Source organism: Cherax quadricarinatus, chromosome 62, assembly GCF_038502225.1.
Source record: "Cherax quadricarinatus isolate ZL_2023a chromosome 62, ASM3850222v1, whole genome shotgun sequence".
Lineage (NCBI taxonomy): Eukaryota > Metazoa > Arthropoda > Malacostraca > Decapoda > Parastacidae > Cherax > Cherax quadricarinatus.
In genome coordinates, this window is record NC_091353.1 from 4049372 (window position 1) to 4061162 (window position 11791).

General features: G+C 47.2%; 1 pseudogene; it reads right to left on the reverse strand.

Annotated features, from left to right (window-relative positions):
* The window catches only part of LOC128687125 (uncharacterized), a 43543-nt pseudogene extending 33837 nt beyond the window's left edge, over nucleotides 1-9706 (reverse strand).
* Nucleotides 9707-11791: the final 2085 nt, after the last annotated feature.

Here is an 11791-nt window from a genome sequence, read left to right on the forward strand (position 1 = left end):
CCAACTGCCTACCTACCTACCAAATACCACTTGGCTCTTACCTGCGACCACTGCTGCCCTACCACTGATACCACTGCTGCCTGTGGCTGCTACACCTGCCTGTAAACATAGCCATTCTACTGTGCCTGCCTATGTCCTGCCACCAAACTGCAGCTACAAATGAGGCCTACTAGCCACTTTGGCTCTGCTACTCTTGCCGATCTGCCTTGCTGCCACCGCACTGCGCTTGGCTAGATCTGCCTGCGTGACACCTGCCTGTCACTGGCAGTCACAAACGCTGCCACTGCTAGCCACACCACTGCACCTGCCACCATTTATTTCCACTGCTACCTGACACTACACTGATGCCAATCTACCTTCACCTACCTGCCTAGGGCACCTTACACCTTACTACCTTCACCTGCCTATTTCTACCTACATATTTGCCACTCCTACTGCCCCCACGGCCTACACATACCACTGCACTAGCCTACCCTCATCCACCGCCTAAATCCGACAATGGTTACAAACACGTGCCAACACTACCACTGGCCTGGGACCTTGATCACTACTGCCTACCTGCGCACTGCTGACACTGCCCTACCTGGCACATACCTTACCCACAACCTCTCTGCCACTCTGACATGCCATGACCTACATGTGCAATGCTGTTGCACTGCCACTGCTAGGCCATGACCACTGCACCTGCCTTCACAAATGCCCTGCACACAGGCTACTTTACATGCCTGTTACACTATGCCACTCACTGCACTCTGCCTGCTGGGCCACTGCCACCCTGCACTGCGTTACCTGACTGCTCACCATGCCCGACCAATATCGCCTGGGACTACCACTGTCCCACTTTTTGACCTTGTGCCTTACTACTGCCACTCACCACACCCACCGACCCTTTTACTGCTTTACTAACTAAACACCCAAATGCCACTACTACCCCCATACACTACTGCTGGCCACCACCCACTACTTTACCACCACACTGCCACCTGCTACTACTTTACCTATCCATAAACAATACTGCACTACCTGAAGAACTTGCTAGGTTGATAGTAGTAGCAACTACACTGGTTCTACTCGCGCTGCAACGCACTGGCCCTCTGGCAGGGTTTAGCCTGCACATCAAGTGTATGTTAAATCGGCCATGCTAATGCTGTCCATGCACTGCAGCCTGTTAAACTTGCACTGTGCACCTTGCTACCAAGACTTAGTTTTTTAGGCAGGAATTTACTGCTGCTTAAGCTTTGGCACTGCTAACTACTGACTGATGCACTTAGCAACTTACCCTTTGCTACTTACTTACCAAGGTGTTATCTGGCAACGCTTAAGGCGCTTATTCAAGGTGCTTCATCATACCAAGCTTGAAAACCTACACTTATTACAAGGTGTTATACTACTGCCAGCTTGGCTGTCTGCTTATTCATTGGTTTGTTATTCCTGGCTGCTTCCCTGTACTCTTCTTCCTTGGTTGTTATCTAGCAGCTTCTGCTAACTTGTTCAAGGTGTTCCTTTCTAGCCATTGCTTGCTGCTATACTTGTTCAAGGTGTTATGCTTTAGCTTAGACCTCAATGCTGCGCTTAACTTCACTTACAGTGATTATCACGCGCTCAACTAACTTGTTCAAGGTGTTATCTAGCAGCTTCTGCTAACTTATTCAAGGTGTTATCTAGCAGCTTCTGCTAACTTATTCAAGGTGTTATCTAGCAGCTTCTGCTAACTGTTATTCAGGTAAGCTTATACATGCAGCTTGTGCCTAACAAGCATTGCGTAAGGTCGTTCAGTGCTAACACACACACACACACACACACACACACACACACACACACAGTGTAGTGGGTCACAAGCGCCAGGCTCCGAGAATCTTAGTGCTTTTAGGGCGTGTTTTAGCAGCTAGAAGCAACCAGTGTTAGTGACAACGTCAGTGAACAACCCTACAAGTGATAACCAAAGTATTAGCAAAAATAAATAAAGTAAAGGCGAGAGAAAGCCTGAAATTATACAACAAAATTTCAAAGTGCCAGTTCGTTGAGGCCTAGTTGGCACCTGTTGCCACATTGTTACACATATACAAAGTACAAAGCGAGTGACTAAAGAGAAAAGATCAAATAGAATTAAGAGAGGTTGGCTATCGAGAAACTGTGATGTAGCACACAGCCAGCGTGAACAAGCTAGCCAGAAAGGGGATATATATATATATATATATATATATATATATATATATATATATATATATATATATATATATATATATATATAAGTACATATACATAAATATATATAAGCAGAGAAGGTGGCAGCAGTAGGCCTGAGGAAGTAGCGCCGCCATAACAGGTTGGGTGTCATCACAAATAAGAAGTGTACTTACCAAAAGTGAAGTGTAAATTATAAAAGTAGAAGTATACAAGTGATAAGTGTGGTAAATGAGGACTCAAAAGGGCAACGAGAAAAGAATAGTTGAAGAAGTCAGAGGCGGAAGGGCGAGGTGCACGAGTCATCGTACAGCGAGCATCGTACAGCGAGCATCGTACATCAGGCATCTGGATGGACGTCCCCTCTGAGGAGTAACGTACAAATCACCTGTTTGTGGTTGGCGGGAAGTTTTGAGTGGTAGAGCCGGCCCTACGATCACTGGTAGCTGGCTATCACAAACCCTGCTCCAGAGGGATTATCATACACACAACACCTAGCAGTAGTAGGAAGATAAAATTTGTAGGAGCAAGGAATAGGCAGGAGGATTAAGTCGTGGCTAATGGGACTACAGCCCTGACAACAGTTTCGAGAGATAATGTTTTAGGACACAAAGACAGTACAATCTGAGAAGCAAGTATTGGGTACACATGTAGTAAAAGGTAGTACATAACTGGGTGAAAGAATGACTTGTTAACACACGCTAGTATTATAATTATTAGAATTACTCTCAGTGTTAATGGTATCGTATTAGTATTACGGATACACAGGGGTGAATTGTATTTCTGGGACATATAAACAACTGACGTGCTCACACACACACGCGCGCACACACATACACTCGGGGCCAGGAGCTGAGTCTCGACCCCTGAAACCACAACTAGGTGAGTACACACAGCTGATCCTTGGAATTTGACCGCGTCCCCTCACCCCCCCACACACCTTTCCCTCCCCCACAGACCTTTCCCCTCCCCGCTGTTGCCTTCACTCCCTCCTCCCTCCTATCTTTTCCTTCCCTCGCGTTTCTCCTCCTAGCCTTTTTCCCTCCCCTTCCCCCTACTCTCCCTCTCGTCTTCTCTCTCTCATAGCCTTTTTCCCTCCCCTCTCTCCCCTCTCTCTCTCTCTCTCTCTCCCCTCCTCTCTCCCTCTCTCTCTCCCTCTCTCTCCCTCACTCCCATAACCCTATCTCTCACCCTCCTCTCTCTCTATAGGCTTCTCTCTCCATCTCTCCATTTCTCTCTCTCATAGCCTTTTCCCTCGCCCTCCTTTCTCCCTCTCTCTCTCTCTCTCTCCCTCTCCCTCTCCCTCTCTTTCTCCCTCTCTCTACCCTTTCTCTCCCCCCTCACATTTCTCTCTCTCCCCCTTGGTCTTATCCCTCCCCCCCCATACTCTCTCCTCTCTCTCCCTCTTTCTACCCTTTCTCTCTCCTCTCTCTCCCTCTTTCTACCCTTTCTCTCTCCCCCTCTCACCCTCTCCCTCCTCTAGCCTTCTGTCTGTGGTAATAATAATAATAATAAAAAAAAAAAAAAAAAAAAAAAAAAAAAAAAAATATGGGTGGCCCTAGAGGACGGAAAACCAGAGATCTGGTAGACGAACCAGGGAGGAAAGACTGGGAGTTAGAGCTCCAAAAAAGGGAGGAAGAGTGGGGAAGGAAGATAGTAGAGCTTGGTAAGAAAATGGAGGAGCGGATAGCTGAAGAGTGCAGGAAGTGGGAAGTACAGGTCTTAGCAGCAGAAGCTAGGATACAGTGCTTAGAAGAGAAACTGCAAAGCCTGAAACAGATTAGAGAGACAAATGACAATTCAGATGTGACATCAGGAAATTCAAAGTCAGGCGCAGACAAGGGGACGGTAAGCAACAACGGAGACATGCCGTACACGAAGGCCCTATCAGACCCACGTGGGGCCAGGGAAAAGACGATGAGCACACTAAGATCAAATGACAGGTCCGAAGACAATGAAGGTATGCTATATGCAGAGATTCTAACAGCCAACTGCAGTAGCAAGGGACAGCTGGTCAGGAAAGACAGTTCACTGAGAATAGAAGTTTCAGATATGACAGGGACTGAAGGCAAGAACATGTCAATGGAAGGAAATAAAATGCCTCAGAGGAAGCAGATGGAGACTCAGTGGGAGGAGGAAAGGGCGAGGTCAGTTTTTGTGTACGGGCTCCAAGAAGCCAAGGGGGACAACTTTGAAGAAATAAAACAGGAGGAGAAAAAAATGATTGAAGGCATCATGAAAACAATAGGGGAGGGCGATATGACCCAGGTGACAAATTTTCAGAGAATTGGGTGGTTTGCGAGTGGAAGGATACGGCCTGTCAGAGTAACTTTCAAGGAAGAATCAGTTCGAACCAGGATTCTGCAAGAGAAAGCAAGACTGAGGGACAAAGAGGGGTACCAGAGAGTATACCTCGACCGCGACAGAACACAAGAAGAAAGGACTACACTGAAAGAGAGGGTACAGAGACGCAAGGAGGAACGAGAGGCAATGACGAAAATGAGCAGGACCCAGACACAGGAGGAAGGGCAAACACACCCCACAGAATCTCCCACCAAAAGACTCCAACCGCGACATTCCCAACGCAACTGAGCAACCTATACTACAACCCACTCACTGTTCCCTCTGCCACCAACCCCCATATCACAAACCTCACCCCAACAGCTGTCCCTTATGGGCATTCTGACCCCACCCCCATCAACACAAACCCCACCTACACCACAGCCCCATATAGGCCCCCACCAAGGCTCTCGCTCCCCCAACCCCAATATTCTTGCATGACCACAATGATAGAAAAGAAACTGAAGGTTTGGTACACAAACGCGGATGGAATAACGAATAAACATGAGGAGTGGAACGAAAGAATCAGTGAAAAATCCCCAGACATCATAGCAGTCACAGAAACAAAACTCGCTGAGACAATAACAGACACAATCTTCCCAACAGGATATCAGATCCTGAGGAAAGATAGAAGGAGTAGAGGGGGAGGAGGGGTTGCACTGCTCATAAAACACCGATGGGGATTTGAGGAAATGGAAGGCATGGACATGATTGGAGAAAGAGACTACATTGTAGGTACAATTCAGTCCGGAGAACATAAAGTAGTCATTGGAGTGATGTATAACCCACCACAGAACTGCAGGAGGCCAAGAGAGGAGTACGAAGAAAACAACAGGGTGATGGTGGACACACTGGCTGAGGTGGCAAGAAGAGCTCACTCGAGCAGAGCAAAGTTACTGGTAATGGGCGATTTCAACCACAGGGAGATCGACTGGGAAAACCTGGAGCCACATGGGGGTCCCGAAACATGGAGAGCCAAGATGATGGATGTGGTACTTGAAAACCTCATGCATCAACATGTCAGGGACACAACCAGAGAGAGAGGGGAGGATGAGCCAGCAAGACTGGATCTTGTGTTCACCCTGAGCAGTTCAGACATTGAGGACATCACTTACGAGAGGCCCCTTGGAGCTAGCGATCACGTGGTTCTGAGTTTTGACTATATAGTAGAGTTACAAGTGGAGAAGGTAACAGGAACTGAAGGGGACAGGCCAAACTATAAAAGGGGGGACTACACAGGTATGAGAAACTTCCTGCAGGAGGTTCAGTGGGACAGAGAAATGGTAGGAAAATCAGTAAACGAGATGATGGAATATGTGGCAACAAAGTGCAAGGAGGCAGAGGAAAGTTTTGTTCCCAAGGGAAACAGAAATAATAGGAAGACCAAAACGAGTCCTTGGTTTACCCGAAGGTGTAGGGAGGCAAAAACTAAGTGCAACAGAGAATGGAAAAGGTACAGGAGGCATAGGACCCAGGAAAACAAGGAGATTAGTAGAAGAGCCAGAAACGAGTATGCACAGATAAGGAGGGAGGCCCAGCGACAGTATGAAAACGACATAGCATCGAAAGTCAAATCTGACCCGAAACTGCTGTATAGCCACATTAGGAGGAAGACAACAGTCAAGGACCAGGTGATAAGGCTGAGGAAAGAAGGTGGAGAACTCACAAGAAACGATCAAGAGGTATGTGAGGAGCTCAACACGAGATTTAAGGAAGTATTTACAGTAGAGACAGGAAGGACTCTGGGGGGACAGACCAGATGGGGACACCAGCAAGGAATACACCAACAAGTGTTGGACGACATACATACAGATGAGGAGGAGGTGAAGAAACTGCTAAGGGACATCGATACCTCAAAGGCAATGGGACCGGACAACATCTCCCCGTGGGTCCTTAGAGAGGGAGCAGATATGTTGTGCGTGCCACTTACCACAATCTTCAACACGTCCCTGGAAACTGGGCAACTACCTGAGGTATGGAAGACGGCAAATGTAGTTCCCATTTTTAAAAAAGGAGACAGAAAAGAGGCACTAAACTATAGACCTGTGTCATTGACGTGTATAGTATGCAAAATTATGGAGAAGATTATCAGGAGGAGAGTGGTGGAGCACCTGGAACGGAACAAGAGTATAAATGCCAACCAGCACGGATTCACGGAAGGCAAATCCTGTGTCACAAACCTTCTGGAGTTTTATGATAAAATAACAGAAGTAAGACACGAGAGAGAGGGGTGGGTTGATTGCATCTTCTTGGACTGCAAGAAGGCCTTTGACACAGTTCCTCACAAGAGATTAGTGCAGAAGCTAGAGCATCAGGCGCATATAACAGGAAGGGCACTGCAATGGATCAGAGAATACCTGACAGGGAGGCAACAACGAGTCATGGTACGTAATGATGTATCACAGTGGGCACCTGTGACGAGCGGGGTCCCACAGGGGTCGGTCCTAGGACCAGTGCTATTTTTGGTATATGTGAACGACATGATGGAAGGGTTAGACTCAGAAGTGTCCCTGTTTGCAGATGATGTGAAGTTAATGAGGAGAATTAAATCTGATGAGGACCAGGCAGGACTTCAAAGAGACCTGGACAGACTGGACACCTGGTCCAGCAAATGGCTTCTCGAATTTAATCCTGCCAAATGCAAAGTCATGAAGATAGGGGAAGGGCACAGAAGACCACAGACAGAGTATAGGCTAGGTGGCCAAAGACTGCAAACCTCACTCAAGGAGAAAGATCTTGGGGTGAGTATAACACCGAGCATGTCTCCGGAAGCACACATCAATCAGATAACTGCTGCAGCATATGGGCGCCTGGCAAACCTGAGAACAGCATTCCGATACCTTAGTAAGGAATCATTCAAGACACTGTACACCGTGTATGTCAGGCCCATACTGGAGTATGCAGCACCTGTTTGGAACCCGCACTTGATAAAGCACGTCAAGAAACTAGAGAAAGTACAAAGGTTTGCGACAAGGTTAGTTCCAGAGCTAAGGGGAATGTCCTATGAAGAAAGATTAAGGGAAATCGGCCTGACGACACTGGAGGACAGGAGGGTCAGGGGAGACATGATAACGACATATAAAATACTGCGTGGAATAGACAAGGTGGACAAAGACAGGATGTTCCAGGGAGGGGACACAGAAACAAGAGGCCACAATTGGAAGTTGAAGACACAAATGAGTCAGAGAGATAGTAGGAAGTATTTCTTCAGTCATAGAGTTGTAAGGCAGTGGAATAGCCTAGAAAATGACGTAGTGGAGGCAGGAACCATACACAGTTTTAAGACGAGGTTTGATAAAGCTCATGGAGCGGGGAGAGAGAGGGCCCAGTAGCAACCGGTGAAGAGGCGGGGCCAGGAGCTAAGACTCGACCCCTGCAACCACAAATAGGTGAGTACAAATAGGTGAGTACACACACACACACACAATACACACACACACAAACACAAAACACACACACACACACACACACACACACACACACACACACACACACACACACACACACACACACACACACACACACACACACAAACACAACACACACACACACACACACACACACACACACACACACACACACACACACACACACACACACACACACACAGGGGACACAGGGACAAGGGGTCACAACTGGAAGCTGAAGACTCAGACGAGTCACAGGGACGTTAGGAAGTATTTCTTCAGTCATAGAGTTGTCAGCAAGTGGAATAGCCTAGCAAGTGAAGTAGTGGAGGCAGGAACCATACATAGTTTTAAGAAGAGGTATGACGAAGCTCAGGAAGCAGAGAGAGAGAGGATCCAGTAGCGATCAGTGAAGAGGCGGGGCCAGGAGCTGAGTCTCGACCCCTGCAACCACAATTAGGTGAGTACAATTAGTTGAGTACACACACACACACACACACACACACACACAATTACTAAGAACCATGGCTGTGCATCACCCCATTACCCTGCCCATTACCTTGCCCATTACCTTGCCCATTACCCTGCCCATTACCTTGCCCATTACCCTGCCCATTACCTTGCCCATTACCTTGCCCATTACATTGCCCATTACCCTGCCCATTACCTTGCCCATTACCTTGCCCATTACCTTGCCCATTACCTTGCCCATTACCCTGCCCATTACCTTGCCCATTACCTTGCCCATTACCTTGCCCATTACCTTGCCATTACCCTGCCCATTACCTTGCCCATTACCTTGCCCATTACCTTGCCCATTACCTTGCCCATTACCTTGCCCATTACCTTGTCCATTACCTTTGTGCACAAAAATGACACTAAGACATATACTAAAATGTGAGAACACAACCCATTATACCTTGCCCATTACCTTGCCCATTACCTTGCCCATTACCTTGCCCATTACCTTGCCCATTACCTTTGCCCATTACCTTGACCATTACCTAGCCCATTACCTTGCCCATTACCTTGCCCATTACCTTGTCCATTACCTTGCCCATTACCTTGCCCATTACCTTGTCCATTACCTTGCCCATTACTTTGCCCATTACCTTGCCCATTACCTTGCCCATTACCTTGCCCATTACCTTGCCCATTACCTTGTCCATTACCTTGCCCATTACTTTGCCCATTACCTTGCCTATTACCTTGCCCATTACCTTTGCTCATTACCTTGCCCATTACCTTGCCCATTGTCTTGTCCATTACCTTGCCCATTACCTTGCCAATTACCTTGCCCATTACCTTGTCAATTACCTTGCCCATTACCTTGCCCATTACCTTTGCCTATTGCCTTGCCCATTACCTTTGCCCATTACCTTCCCCATTACCTTGCCCATTACCTTTGCCCATTACCTTCCCCATTACCTTCCCCATTACCTTCCCCATTACCTTTGCCCACTACCTTGCCCATTACCTTGTCTATTACCTTGCCCATTACCTTGCCCATTACTTTGCCCATTACCTTGCCCATTTCCTTACCCATTACCTTGCCCATTACCTTGCCCATTACCTTGCCCATTACCTTGCCCATTACCTTGTCCATTACCTTGCCCATTACTTTGCCCATTACCTTGCCTATTACCTTGCCCATTACCTTTGCTCATTACCTTGCCCATTATCTTGCCCATTGCCTTGTCCATTACCTTGCCCATTAATTTGCCCATTACCTTGCCCATTACCTTGCCCATTACCTTGCCCATTACCTTGCCCATTACCTTTGCCTATTGCCTTGCCCATTACCTTTGCCCATTACCTTCCCCATTACCTTGCCCATTACCTTTGCCCATTACCTTCCCCATTACCTTCCCCATTACCTTCCCCATTACCTTTGCCCACTACCTTGCCCATTACCTTGTCTATTACCTTGCCCATTACCTTGCCCATTACTTTGCCCATTACCTTGCCCATTTCCTTACCCATTACCTTGCCCATTACCTTGCCCATTACCTTTGCCCATTACCTTTGCCCATTACCTTGCCCATTACCTTGCCCATTACCTTGTCCATTACCTTTGCCCATTAACTTGCCCATTACCTTGCCCATTACCTTTGCCCATTACCTTGCCCATTACCTTGCTTATTACTTTGCCCATTACCTTGCCCATTACCTTGCCCTTTACCTTGCCCATTACCATTGCCCATTACCTTGCATATTACCTTGCCCGTTATTTTTGCCCATTACCTTTCCCATTACCTTGCTTATTACTTTGCCCATTACCTTGCCCATTACCTTGCCCATTGCCTTGCCCATTACCTTGGATATTACCTTGCCCATTACCTTTGCCCATTACCTTACCCATTACCTTTGCCCATTACCTTGCCCATTACCTTTGCCCATTATTTTGCCCATTACCTTGCCCATTCCTTTGCTCATTACCTTATCCATTACCTTGCCCATTACTTTGCCCATTACCTTGTCCATTACCTTGCCCATTACCTTGCCCATTATTTTTGCCCATTACCTTGCCCATTACCTTGCCCATTACCTTTGCCCATTACCTTGCCCATTACCTTGCCCATTACCTTTGCCCATTACCTTGCCCATTACCTTTGCCCATTACCTTGCCCATTACCTTGCCCATTGCCTTGCTTATTACTTTGCCCATTACCTTGCCCATTACCTTGCCCATTGCCTTGCCCATTTCCTTGGCCATTACTTTGCCCATTACCTTTGCCCATTACCTTGCCCATTACCTTTGCCCATTACCTTGCCCATTACTTTGCCCATTACCTTGCTCATTACCTTTGCCTATTATTTTGCCCATTACCTTGCCCATTACCTTGCCCATTACCTTATCCATTACCTTGCCCATTACTTTCCTCATTACCTTGTATATTACCTTGCCCATTGCCTTGCCCATTACCTTTGCCCATTACCTTTGCCCATTACCTTGCCCATTATTTTTGCCCATTGCCTTGCCCATTACCTTGTCCATTACCTTTGCCCATTACCTTGCCCATTACCTTGCTTTTTACTTTGCCCATTACCTTGCCCATTACCTTGCCCATTGCCTTGCCCATTACCTTGGCCATTACCTTGCCCATTACCTTTGCCCATTACCTTGCCCATTACCTTGCCCATTACCCTTGCCCATTACCTTGCCCATTACCTTGTCAATTACCTTGCCCATTCCTTTGCCCATTACCTTGTCCATTACCTTGCCCATTATCTTGCCCATTATTTTTGCCCATTACCTTGCCCATTACCTTGCCCATTACCTTTGCCCATTACCTTGCCCATTACCTTGCCCATTACCTTTGCCTATTACCTTGCCCATTACCTTGCCCATTACCTTTGCCCATTACCTTGCCCATTACCTTGCCCATTACCTTGCCCATTACCTTTGCCCATTACCTTGCCCATTACCTTGCCCATTACCTTGCCCATTATCTTTGCCCATTACCTTGCCCATTTCCTTGCCCATTACCTTTGCCCATTACCTTGCCCATTGCCTTGCCCATTACCTTTGCCCATTACCTTTGCCCATTACCTTGCCCATTACCTTGCCCATTACCTTGCCCATTACTTTGCCCATTACCTTGCCCATTACTTTGCCCATTATCTTACCCATTACCTTGCCCATTACCTTGATCATTACTTTGCCCATTACCTTGCCCATTACTTTGCCCATTACTTTGCCCATTACCTTGCCCATTACCTTGTCCATTACTTTTCCCATTACCTTGCCTATTACCTTGCCCATTGCTTTGCCAATTACCTTGCCCATTACCTTGCCCATTACTTTGCCCATTACTTTGCCCATTACCTTGCCCATTACTTTGTGCATTACCTTGTCC